We start from the raw sequence: 13,753 nt of genomic DNA, 5'->3' as shown, positions 1-13,753 counted from the left end.
AAAATGCTGGTTTAGCCCTAGCCAGTTTGGCTCAGTGGATACAGCATTGGCCTGTAGACTGAAGGATCCCAGGTTTGATTTCAGCCAAGGGCACATGCCTGGGTTGCAGGCTCAATTCCCAATAAGAGTCATGCAGGAGGCAGCCGATCAATGATTCTCTCTCATCATTGATGTTTCTATCTATTCACCTGCCTTTCTCTTAAAAAAAAAAAAAAAAAAAAAAAAAAAAAAAAGTCAATAAAAATATGTTTTAAAATAAATGAAATGGTGGCTTACCAGTATAACATTTGGTGATGGCTAAGTAAGGATAGGGATGGGGGTGAGGTCAGCCAACATTATCACACATTAAGATGTGAGTACCAGGCCTAATTCCTATGCAGGGTATCTGTATGCTGATTAAGCAGTACTGGTTTGAGTTTCTATTATTTAAAACATTACAAGTGTTTTCTTAGTTTTAAAACCCTGTTTTACTTTATAATTATTGAATTAATGACGCCTTAAAACACAGAAGACAGACTACTAGTTAAAAAATTTTTATCTAAAACCACATCTCTTCGTAACTAGCTATCAAAATAACCTAGTAGAATTTAATTCTGAAAATGATGCATCCTAAATTACTCGTGTAGGACAGAAAACAATGTTGTCATTTTAAGTTGGTTAACATTCTTTAAAGTTTTAAGAATGATAATGATCATCTCTAAGGCATTAGGTACAAATAAAAAGTACTCTAAACGATTTTTGCCCATAGATAATAATCATTCTAGGGCATTACGTTTATCTTTTTTTTTATTTTTTTTAGCATTAACACTATTAGATAGTCCCCTTCTCCTCACGCCTTACCTCTGTCCTTCACCGCATTATTGTCTGTGTCCGTGTAGATTTATAATCTTAATTTATGAATCTTACCCACCTCTCTCCTTCCAACTCCACTCTAACTTCCTACCTGAGGCTTATTTTCAAAAATAGCAAGTTTTAAAAATAGCCATGTGAAAAAGTAAATTTCAAGTACTATGGTATAATTCTATTTATTTTTTAAAATTCGTATTGTACATATTGAAATGCACAGGAAATTTTAAAAGAAGAATGAGAAAGGGATAACTAACTTTCTACTTTATATATATCTATATTGCTAGAATTACTTTTATAACTCTGAATGTAATTTATAATATTTCTAAAAGGATACACTTATTATAAAGTCCTCTCAAATGTTATTAGTTACGTAAGACTAATTGAAAGAGTAAATGTAAACTACATATTTTCAACTACTAAGAAAATGTATAAAATAACCTACCCTGCTGAAGTGCTCAACTTCCAACCTTTAAGAAATAGATGGTAGCCGAAACCGGTTTGGCTCAGTGGATAGAGCGTCAGCCTGCAGACTGAAAGGTCCCAGGTTCAATTCTGGGGAAGGGCATGAACTTTGGTTGTGGGCAATCCCCAGTAGGGGGTGTGCAAGAGGCAGCTGATGGATGATTCTCTCTCATTGATGTTTCTAACTCTCTATCCCTCTCTCTTCCTCTCTGTAAAAAATCAATAAAAAATATTAAAAAAAAAAAAAAAAAAAAAAAAAAAAGAAGAAGAAATAGATGGTAGCCCTGACTGGGTGGCTCACTTGTTGCAGCGTCATCCAGTACACCAAAAGGTTTCGTGTTTGATTCCCAGTCAGGATACCTTAGGTTTCAGGTTTGATATCGGGTCGCTGTCTGTCTGTCTGTCTCTCTCCCCTTCCCTCCCTTCCTTCCTCTCTCTCTAAAATCTGTAAAAATATATCCTCAAGGGAGGATTAAAAAAAAAAAAAAGAAAGAAAAGAAATAGATAGTAGACCCCATCCCTACTAGGCACTGTGCTTGGTGATGTGCATATCCCAAATGCCTTCATTTCAATTCCATTCCAATGCATATTATTTTCAAAATATCCAACTTAATCCAAACCAAATCAACATAAAACAATCTCAAAATGTCACTTCTTTGCTATGGCCATTTCAGTAAGTTGAAAACTTCTTTAGTAATTCACTTTCTACAGGAATTACACAGTTTGGTACAGCATTATGACTTAAGAAGAGAGGCTCTGGAATCAAACTTGGGCTTGAATTTAGACTGTATCATTTGCTATCTACATAATTCCAGGAAAACCTTTATTTCCTCATCTGTAAAATGGGAGTAGGGTAATAATAGCAAGTCCTCAGAATATTGCTATGAAGATTAAAATTAAATGAGATCCTATATGTAAAAAGGCTTATTAGCACAATACATAATACTCAGTAAATATTAAGGTATTATTTTTAACTAGTGGCCTGGTGCATAAAATTCATACATGGGGGGAGTGGGGGGGGGGTGTCCCTCAGCCCAGCCTGACCCCTCTCCAATCTGGGACCTCTTGGCGGATGTCTGACTGCCGGTTTAGGCCCAATCCCTGTGGGCAGTCCGACTCCCTCTTACAATTCGGGACTGCTGGTTCCTAACCGCTCACCTGCCTGCCTGCCTGATCACCCCTAACCATTCTGACTGCCGGCCTGCCCACCCCCAACTGTCCCCCCTCATGCGGGCCTGCTCATCCCCAACTGGACCCCCTCCTGGCCTGATCGCCCCTAACTGCCTCTGCCCAGCCACCATGGCTTTATCTGGAAGGACATCGGAAGGTCTCCAGGTCTAATGAGCATATTACCCTTTTATTAATATAGACATCATAACAACAGGTAATCCTAAAGTATGAAAACTGTTCACAACTTGCCAAACATTTGAAGTCTTATATCTACACCATTTCTCTAAGAACAAATATACATTATTTGTATAAGATTATATATTAACATATAAAAATGTTTTTCAGCATGCATGTAATTAAAACTTTTCATTACAACACATCAGTACATTTATGATATTTCTGTGTACACACACACACAAGTCAGCACATACTGTTAAGAACTTGCCTACTGGCCACAGTGGTGGTGTGTGCGTGCAGGAGGTGTTCAGATCACCAATTATGTTTCTAACTCGTATATTTAAATTTTTAAAAAATATTAACATTAACATAGCATGAACGAATATCTTAAAATCCAGCCGTCAGTGAATTAAAAACTCCATGGATATATACTATTCTAGTCTATAAAGTACATTCATGAGTATTACCTCATCTAATTCTTTTAACAGCATAGTGAAGCAGGCTTTTACCATTATGCCCATTTTACCACTGAGAAAACTAAACCCCTGCAAGGCTGAATTTCCCAAGAGTGCACAGCTAGTGACAGGCCTGGTCTTCTGACATCACCACAACTGTTTCATTACATTGGCCTGGGACATTTCATTTTTTAAAAAGACAGAAAATTGTGCTCAGTAATTTAGGCATGTCAGAGGGCTCTACAGGGAATTACATGTCTGTCAGATGTACTCTCACTTCCTCTCTTTATTTCCAACTTTAGTGTTTCAGAAATTTCACAAGTACATGTAACTATAAAATGTAGATAAAGAGAATTCACCTAAACCTGATATTTCCTGCAGTGGCCAATTAATACCAGAGACCACGTTCCCCATATAGTTAGCCCATTGTACTTAACTTCTCTGTAATGATTCAATTTAATATTTCATTTTAATATTAGGTCCTGAAAAGACAAGCTACTGTAAAATAAATTTAACCATTTATAATGTAACTTGCATATCAGACCAGATTCTATAAATTCTGATACATCTAAAAAAATCTATATAATGTCTAGTATACAAACATTAACAGATTTCAGTTTATATTTATGAGGGAGAAAAAGGTTAGTGTTATTATAGTGGTTTGATCTGTTATGTAAACAAGTACTTAAATAATTACTACAAAAGGCAGAGTTTTCTTAAATGAATACAGCGGCTCTCAGCAATAATATTCCAGGAACTCTGCACAAGGGAAAAAACTGGAGCAGATACTAGCCAAACAGGTAGAAAAAGGCATTTCCCTAATTCTGCATACACTCAAACTAAGGCTCATACAACTTATGCTTACTTTTTTCAATATTCCCAGGTGTCCCTTTCTCTTCTCAAAAACCAAAAAGGGACCATCCATGCAGATAAAAATATCCTACAAATTCAAGAGCCTAAAAGAAGTCAGAACAGCCTGAGAGAAAAGAATGTAAAGACATACGATTTTTTTTTTAACCTAACATTTCAAGTACAACCCACAGACTTGAAACTACATTTTCTTTCTGGGGCTGCTCACTGGCCTCGATTACATCAATTCTGTAACACTGTGAACTGTGGTGATAGATTGGTTCATGCTTCTAAATGCAACAGAATTTTCCCAAGGTTATCACACACTGTGATATGAAGAACATTTTTGCAGCATCTTATTTTCATTAATCAATTAGTTTGGATATTCTACCAGTGCAAACATTATGAATAAAGAAATTTTCATTATCGTCTAAACTTTCCAAAGGCTGTGGTACAGTAGCAACAAGTACTGAGTAGGCAGAATTAAATCTGGTTAAAATGCTGCTACTACTGGTTGGTTGTCTACTTTGGTCATATATCATATAGGGAGAAATTAAGATGCAAAGACATTTTATTTACAGCAAAAAATTCTAAGAAATCGCCACATCATTACCATAGCATCAAAATCTCAAGGTCTTGTTAGAACAGCCTGGGCTTCTGATAAAATAATATAAAACAGAAGAAAAATGTAAAGCATGGTATTTTTTAAATAGCAATAACCACTGCTACTGCTGCCAATTCTAAACATTTACTGAGCCTTTATTATGTGCCAGGCACTGTGTTAAGCAGTTTCACAGATTTTAACATTTAATCCCTACAACAACACTCTGATATTAAAGTAAAAGTATTAGAATACTCAGAAGAACAGAAATTTAAATTTTATAAATGATAATATAAGCAAATTATTAAAGAAACTTTACCTTTTTTCTGCCTTTCAGACTATAGCTTTGAATATTAAGTTTACACTAAAACCATATTCATTTTCAGGGCTCTGTCTTCTATTTAAAGAATACTGTACTTCAAGATGCTGACAATTATTACAGAAGAATAAAAAAAAAACAACTCTGAGTGTAAATACTGGCACACATACAAGAAAACAAACCCTTCCATCCAACTTTACCTAATAACTGACCCCATGCAAAGAAAAGAGAACAGCATATACATATCAGGCCCTACAACTAACTATGGACTTCTAATGCCCATACTATCATTCAATAATGCTATAATTATAAAGAGACCTATATCATCACAGACAAAAATAATTTATACTTGCTAAGTTTTGAATATATATACACATACATAAATGTTACTTTACATACAAATTTTATAGTAGCTAATAAAAACAACCAACTAATCTAAGGTAAACTAAAACACTAGGATGTTTCTGAAGACTCACTTTAGGATATCAGCAACATCATAATAATGACATTAGCAATCAAACTTTACTTAGCAGAAAGTTCTTATAAGCTTGGGAAGCAATGTATAAAATGGAGTAAACAAGAGGGAAGGGTTCCCTGTGCTGTTTAAATCAACTACAGGTCCCAGCATGCAACACTCTAATCTGGAGTTAAGCAAAAAAAAAAAAACCACAATGCATCCTGGGACTTGTAGTAAGAAAACCACTTCACTCTGCCACAGTTAAGTTTCAACAAAGTCTGAACTATCTAGCACAATTTGACTAGGTCTTATTACCATGTTAGTCAAATTCAGATCTCATTTGTTTCTTCTCTGCTCTGGCACAGTTTCTTTAGCACATAATTTAAAACGTATCAATTTATATTTAAGTCAACATTTTCACATTAGAAAAACCTTATACAGGGGTAAATACATAAAAGGAATGCTTAAAAAGCAGAAAGTTTGATATAATTAAACTTTAATTATAAAGTTTAAATTATAATTTAAAATTTTATTTAAATACATAATTTTTGAAACAATTTTCTCAAAGTTTCCTTGGATCAGTTTTAAAGCTCTCTATCCCACTCCCAAAAGAAAAGATTTTCAATTGTTTTACCAGGTTTCCTCTTAACAGTCTTTCAAGATATGTTTTATAAATATTTTTTCTTAAAGAAAATTCTTATAAGAAAACATTTCCCATACACTCTAATACTGTTCACTAGGATAGCAGTTTTGTGTATTACTGTTCTTACGGTAATACATACACATAACACCATCAGACACACCAAAAAAAAAACAAAAAAAACCAACAAACCAGTAAGTTCCTCACTTGTCCTCACTCAAAATTTACTCCCTCAACTTTCACCCTTCCTCTCTCTCTCTCACATACACACACACACACACACACACACACACACACCCCTATTTCTGGAAAGAACACTTAAGAAAAAATCTTCCAACTACAAACCCATCTCTGACCTCCTCTAAAAACACAAAGATTTCCATTAAAACTATCAATAACATGTCCAACCCCAAGCAGGTAACTTGGAGCTGCAATCTATGTTTATTCAGATTCTACACTCACCCCCTATTTTTTGCAAGACTGAAGGAGGAGGCTGGGAAAGAACCAAGTGCAATCTGCATCAGGAGGCCTAACACAGGTGGTGGGTTATTTTCAGGCAACGAGCACCTTCACAAACATGCTGTGGAATACAGTCCAAGAAATTCCTAACAAGAAAAGATAAGCTGGCAAACAAATTTAACACAATCCAGCTAAAAATCACCTGCAACACATGCTACTACATTTCACCATAAAAGTGACAGGCTACAACAGGATCTGAAGCTTCATCAATACAACATACTGTCCATAAGGCCAGAGATAGCTGTTGCCATGGTTACTATCACCCACTTCTATCAGAAAATTATTGTCATTACTCTGAAGTTTTTGGTACTTATTTAAAATAAAAAATTTTAAAGAACAGTTTAGGGTTCTAACTGTTAATTGAGTGAAAAAATCAACTCCTGTTTGATTTGTAAGTATGCTGCCTTAGAAATGCACATGGTTAACAATACTTGGATCTGCAGCAGGAAAAAATCAATTTCTTTCTGCTGCTCCTTCTCCTCAAGTACTGACAGTTTGTATTCTCAATGCAGCCAAAACAATAAAACAAAACCCATCTTTTTGGCTTCTGTGTTTAAGTCATTTTTCTCTCCTAGGCCCACAACCAGAGTCAAAGCCTAGATCACCAACCTGTTAGGCCCCACCTCCTTCCTCTCTCCACATTACCCGTTCACTTTTTTTGTCCACTTAAAAAGGCAGAAGAACACTTCCGTAGATGATTCCAAAATACAGGAAAAAATAGTTTCCTTCAATGAGACCTGCTCACTATTTTTTTTGAAAGGGGTGGGATGGGGCTTGCAGTGTATTGGAGGGAGAGAGAAATGGAGGGGTATTCAAACTTCCCAATAAATGTCTAGGGTAAGAAAGTTGCTTTAGAAAAACCGAAAGGATGACTGAACCTCAAGGGAAGAGTTCACCACCACCCCAGTTTAAGATGGAATTGATAGACAAGTAATATAAAAGTTATTTTTAAAAGTCTATTTCAACATTCTTACAAAAGATAACTGTTCAAAAATTTAATACATAAGAATTACATGAAAGCCTATAAAATTATATGGCCACATACACACACAAACACATAAAGAAGAAAGCATATACTATTTAACAAATAATTACTTATAATGAATTTAATGCAGTTTTAACAAAGTACCTCTTTTTAAAAAAATCTCAAAGCAGCAAAAGTACACACCTGGTAAAGTTAAAGTGATCAGAATATTTTGCTATGCTCCTTAAGAATACTTAGGAGCCTGCAAAAAAAGCCCATGTACAAAAGTTCTTGAAAAGTTAACATAAATCATTAATATTTCCCAGCACAGATTAATATGAAGACTCAAACATGTTTCAAGAAATGAGCTCTGAATATAGATATAAAGGAATTCTGTCAAAGGTTAGAGACCTAAAACTTTAATCTCTTCCTTTTCTCCTTTTGAATAGTAATTAAATACAAAAGCCTTCAGCAATAAGATACTAAGGATACAAAATTTAAAAGCACATTCATATAACCTTAACTTCAGTATTTCAAGAAAAGCTTTGAGTATTCACTGTCTGTGGAATGGAAAAGTTAATATTACCCTGAGCAGTTTCATTTTTATCTAAACAGTTAAATGTTTTTTCTCACTATTCACAGAAGCAAGTTTCTATATTTAATTACTAATTGTGGTTATTTCATAAAGAACAGTCATTTCTAAACTTTAAGATATGCTCATAAGCACAGGGACTTCTAATTATCTACATTTTATTTTATTTTGGTAAAAATTTGTGAACATGCTATTAAGAAAGCTACAGCTTGGGCTCTGAGTGTTAAATTTTTGTGTTATTTTTACACAAAAGTACTTCAGTGTACTCCTCTAGGATTTGAGTAGTCATTTCCTCATGCATCCCTCTAAAATAGAAAAAGATATATACATGTACTTAATACTAATGCACACATGTACACCTCTTTTACACTTTCAAACAAGTTTAAAAGATTTAGTAAGAATTTTCCCCAAAGTTAGCAGAATCAATCAAAACAATCAAAACCTCAACAGTGACATCTGTTACTCTGTGTGTTGTTAAGAGTCTACAGAAGAACTGAGAATTTAAATATTCACTAAAAGCAACTACTAACGTATCAATGGAGAAATGAAGAAAAACTTTAACAGGGGATACACATTTCACAAGATCTACAAAAGGAAAAGTGATCTTTTTCTTGAATTATGAGAAACTGCCTAGGCAGCATTTTTTAAACAAAGCTTCAAAACTGTAACAAAGAGCTTTTTGGTAACCACAGCAGTATTTAAAAAAAAAAAAGAAAAAAAGAAGAATCATAAGGTGTTTGGGGTGCACTTTTAATGCACTCATTTCCCAAATGATACGGAGAAAGTTAACATTTTAAAGACAGAAGCTTCTGTCCATGCATTAATTAGTAACCTATCTCAACAACTTAACATCTGCACGGCTGCTGACAATTTACAAAGAACATGTATTATCTCATTTGATCTTACTTAGGAAAAAAGTACAGCATTATGCCTAGAAAACAGACAAAACTCAAAGCAAGTTTATCAAATTTTCTACACATTCCAAAGTTTTTCAACTCTGACATAAAACTTTACAAGCCACCAAGTAGGATATTTCCAGCGATAAATCAATTCACCTAATACTAACAAGAGTTTCAAATGACCATGTGCTATAAATGCTATGAAACTACTTTTATCTCTATGGAGTTATTGTTAAGTGTTACTAATGGACATATCATCAGCAATGATCTATACCCACAGATATAATTTTACTTATACTTCAAGAATCTCAGTCTTTGGAGGCCAATTCAAATACATCAACCATATGCATTTATAAAGCCAATCGCCTAAGAATTTATTTATTAGGATAACTGTGCATAGATTTGAGGGGAAAAAACACAAAAAGTGTAAAATGTTCTCCATACAATATCTCCCATTCCAAAATCTCAAGTACTCTTCCAAAATCTCAGGTACTACTTCTATTAATATTATAAGGATGATCACAAAACGTCCCAATTCATACCAACTACTTTTGTTTATAGCTATTGTACATAATAAAGACTAATTCCTCTTCAAAGTAATTCTAACAGCATTCTGTGACTAGGCACAGCATCCTTAAGATATCCACAATAAGAAGTCTACTTTGTGTAATATTGTAAGCAAGTAAAAAGCAGTCAAAGATTTCAGTTTTAAATAGCATATGTAACTTACTAATGAAATTTTTTTTTTTTTTTTTTTTAGTGAACTTACTGAAAATCTTTCTGGAACTTTAGGGTGTTAATCCTGTTGCTTAGTTGAAGCTAAGAAGAGCTATAATAAATAGCAAGACCCTCAAAATTCAGAAATTTGCTTTATCTTGCTGTAGCACCTCCTGCTGGATAGCATTTAGAGCTCTTCATGGAAGCAGAAGAAGAATGTCTCTGAGGCCACTCCTTCCAGAAGATTGAATAGGAGAAAGGATGGACCCTTCAAAACTAAAAGAAATAGGGCCCCGTCCATCACTTTAACTCTTAAAAATAAAATCTGGCATAGGGTATAAGTCTTTTTTTTAACCTCTTACTATTCCAGAACCATGAAGACCTGCCCAAGTACAACGTGCAAAATGCTTAAAGAAAGCTTGTAAAATTACTTTAAAACCCATCAAAAGCACTCAAGCAAAAGACTATTATGGCCAGGCAAGCAATGCCTGTCATATTGCAAATACTATTATATTAACAAAAGCAAAAGTCTGACATAAAAAGAAAAGTATCTGGAATTTTTCCCCCCTGCAATATTTTTAACATATTAGCCAGAAGTTTGTGTTTTGAGAATTTTCTGCACTACTACTATGCTCTTCACTTAAGAATAGTTGTACATCTCCAGGAGTTTTAAGTACATTTGTTTGCAAACATGAGTAACTAAATACACATTTAAACAAAAAAATCCTCTTTACCATCAAAAGCTATTCCTGAGATTTTAAAATTCATTCTTCAGACATTTTAAATAGCCCCTACAGCTCATTTTAATTAAGCCCGTATACAAGTGGAGACAGAAAAAGAGAAAAGGCAGGAACTTACCAAAATCAAAATGAAAACAGTATTTCCAATAAAAATGGAGGAGTAACAGTTTCCTACAAAATCGTGAAACGAAGTAAATTGTGAAACTTTTTAAAAAGGGGGAGGGGAAGGGGAGGGGAGAAGGAGACTAGTCTTCAAAACCCAAAGAAAAGCTGACCTATTTATTTCTACTGCCCAAACAGGAGTGAATACCCAAATGTAAACAAACAACATGAACACTGAAAAGTACACTTAGGTCTAAGCCCCGATTTCAGTTTCTTTACCAGGCCCTCAATGAAACTACAGATGTCGATGAGAAGAACCCTCTATAAAAGGAGATATTCCGGCTCTCTGCCCTAAAGAACCCCTATAAAGTGTGCCTGTGAGAAGGCTTCCTTCCTAGAGTGCACACACTGCTTTAAAAAAAAAAAAAAAAAAAAAAAAACTTTCCCCAGTCCAAATTAATCTGATTCTAATATTCAGCTATCAATTATTAATATACAAATGTTCTTCCTTCTCTAAAGTCCCCAGCTAAAGCATCCACATTCCTAACACCTACTATTAAAAAATGAACACACAGCTCGCTCCCGGGCTCTGGGGCAGATCTTTGAAATCCAAAACACAAGCCACAAAGTTCACTGTCAAGGCCAGTGCTGAGGCCCACACAGGCCCGGACCCTTAACTCCCATCTGACATGCTTAGAGAGCCATTACATGCAAAGACATCCTTTAAAAACAACACAATGTGGACGTGCAGAGTGAGACCCTCTACTTGGAGACCTAAACAAAGAATATTTCGGCGTAGGACCGGCATCTGATGACACCGGATTCATCAATGAAAACAAAACCTGCCTCCCATGAGCAGTCATACCCTGATCTCAGCAACTCCACTACTTAGAGATCACTCTCGGCGCATCTGCACCCCACAAACCGGCGTGTGGCCTTCTCCGGGGGGTGGGTGCCGGCCACGGACAAAGTTGAAAGGAGACATTCTTCCCCGGGTGCCCAAATCTCGGCATCCATCCCTCCCCTTGCCAGGGCCACCTTGCTGCTACCCACCATCGCGACCGATCGCGGCCAGGGGAGAGAGAAGAAGAAAAAAAAAAAAAGAAATCCTAACAGCACCGCTCCGCAGAATAAAGAGACCAGAGAGAGGATGACGAGAAGTGTTGGGAACTGCGTGCACGGCGGGGCTGGACCAAACGGAAAGAGTCCCACTCCGCGCGCCCCTCCCCCCGGCGGGGGCGCGGGCGGCGGGGGAGGGGCGGCCCGGCCCCTCGCGGAGCGGCCTGTCCGCCGGCCCGGCCCGCGCGGGGTCCCGGGGCGCCTGCGGCCGCGGGCGGGCGGGCGGCGGGGGCGAGTGCGGGAGGCCGGCCCCGGGGTGAGGGGTGCAGGCCGACGCTCCGGAATAACAAGTTGCAGAAGAAGAAAAAGAAGAAGAAGAAGAATAAGCGGAATTTCCCCAACGCTCCTCCGGCCACCCAAGACAAATGCACCAACACACACACACACACACACACACACACACACTCGGGCCCGGCAGCGTCAGCAGCCGCAGCTTTTTTTTTTTTTTTTAATCAGATCCCTCAGTCACCAAACAAGATGGTTTTCCAAAAAAAAAAAATTTTTTTTAAATAAATAAATAAAATTCTTTAAAAAAAAATAATCATAATAAAACTTCCCCCCGACAGCATCCCGGGGAGGGGGGGAGGGGGATGAAAGAGCCAAGGCGATCACCATCCCCGGGCGGAGGGGCGGCGAGGCCCGCGCCCCCCGCCCCCTCCGCGGCCCCCGCCGGGCCGCCGAGCCGCCCCCTCCCCGCCGCCCCCGGCGCCCGCCGCCTCTGTCACCCGCCCGGCCCCGCACTCAGCGCCCAGGCTCCCGAGGCTGCTCATAAACTTACTTCCAATCTATCCTGGGGAGGGGTGGAGGGCAGCGGGGAGGGAGAGAGAGGGGGAGACAAGGTTTTCCCATTGTCTTTTTTTTTTTTTAAAGGGGGGGTGGAGGGAAGGAATAGGAAGGGCACACGCAGGGGGGCGCCCCGAAGGGGAAGTTATTGCTCAAATCTCAAGTTGACTGCGGGGTCCTGGCGAGAACACCCCCCCTTTACCTCCTCCCTCCCTCCCTCCCACACACCCCTCCCCTCCCCCCACAACAAACTCCAGGCAGGGAGCCCCCGTGCCTCCCCTCGACAAACACCAGAGACAAGACAGAGAGAGGGAGAGCGAGAGAGCAGGGGAGAGGGGGAGGGGGAGGGAGGGGAAGAGAGCTACTCCAGAAGAGAGAGAGAGAGAGAGAGAGAGAGAGAGAGAGAGAGAGAGAGAGAGAGAGAGAGAGAGTGAGAAGAGAGAATGGAAAAGCTGGGATACTGCACCCTCCTGCTGCTGGCTGGCTGTCCCCCCTGGCAGCTGGAGGCAGGAACTCTGAGCAGGAGAAGCAGGAGGAGGAGGAGGAGGGAACTCTTCTTCATGGGGAGGGTGGGAGGGAGGGAGGGAGGGAAGAAGCTGGGGCTGCTGCTGCTGCTGCTGCTGCTCTGGGCCTCTCGCACTTTTTAGATACTAGTGTGTTAAAATGGTAGGTTGTTCCCTCCTTCTCCCTCCTCCTCCTCCTCCTCCTCTCCTCTCCTCTCCCTCTCGCACTCACTCACTCACTCTCTCTCTCTCTCTCTCTCTGGGCTGTTTCTTTCCTCCTCTTCCCCAGGCAAAGGGGGGTTGGGGAGGAGGGGGTGGGGGGGGGAGGAACTGGATCCTCCTCCTCCTCCAGGAGGGACACACTCGGCTCCGGGCCGGAGTAGGAGGGAGGGGGGATCAGAGCAGCGGGAGAGAAACTGTGGGAGACAAACAAGCCCAACTCTTCATCCTCCCTCCTCCTCCTCCTCCTCTCAGCAGCAGCAGCGAGCACCACCAGCCCATTCACCACCCGGCCCCGGGCCGCAGCACCTCCGCCGCCTCAGCCCAGGGATCCCTCCGCCCAGGCCCAGACACACTCACTCGCCCGCGCGGGAGCCCGCCGCGCGGCCCCGCCGGCCCGCCGCCGCCGTGCGCGCCCCCGCCGCTCCCGAGAGCCGGGCGAGAGGCGCTGGGGCTGCGAACGCGAGCGGGGACGAGGGCGGGGAGGGGGGGGGGAGAGAGGAGGCACCGGGGTAGAGGGGCACCGTGAGGCGGGAGGGGGCCGCCGGGCTGAGCTGAGGGGCAGGTACGGCGGCCGGCCCGGGCCTCCCCCCGCCCGCCGCGCCTCCGCCCGAAGC

The 13,753-nt window shown here is 39.9% G+C and overlaps 1 protein-coding gene across 21 annotated transcripts in view; it reads right to left on the bottom strand.

The window, feature by feature from the left end:
• The window catches only part of PHF21A (PHD finger protein 21A), a 161,001-nt gene extending 147,538 nt beyond the window's left edge, over positions 1-13,463 (bottom strand). For 3 of the 21 annotated variants that reach the window (XM_084895305.1, XM_084895315.1, XM_084895312.1), the window contains exon 1: positions 12,881-13,460. The gene's annotated coding sequence lies outside the window, so the exon portion shown is untranslated. Of the gene's footprint in view, positions 1-9,722; positions 9,764-10,528; positions 11,354-11,565; positions 12,106-12,409; positions 12,523-12,880 lie in introns of those variants that run through there. The other 18 variants (XM_084895321.1, XM_084895302.1, XM_084895322.1 and 15 more) reach the window with 11 other exon arrangements.
• Positions 13,464-13,753: the final 290 nt, after the last annotated feature.

This window comes from Pipistrellus hanaki, assembly GCF_964339955.1.
Source record: "Pipistrellus hanaki genome assembly, chromosome: 9".
NCBI classification, from domain to species: domain Eukaryota; kingdom Metazoa; phylum Chordata; class Mammalia; order Chiroptera; family Vespertilionidae; genus Pipistrellus; species Pipistrellus hanaki.
Note: the sequence above shows the minus strand (reverse complement) of the source record. Positions and strands in the feature narration are given on the sequence as shown.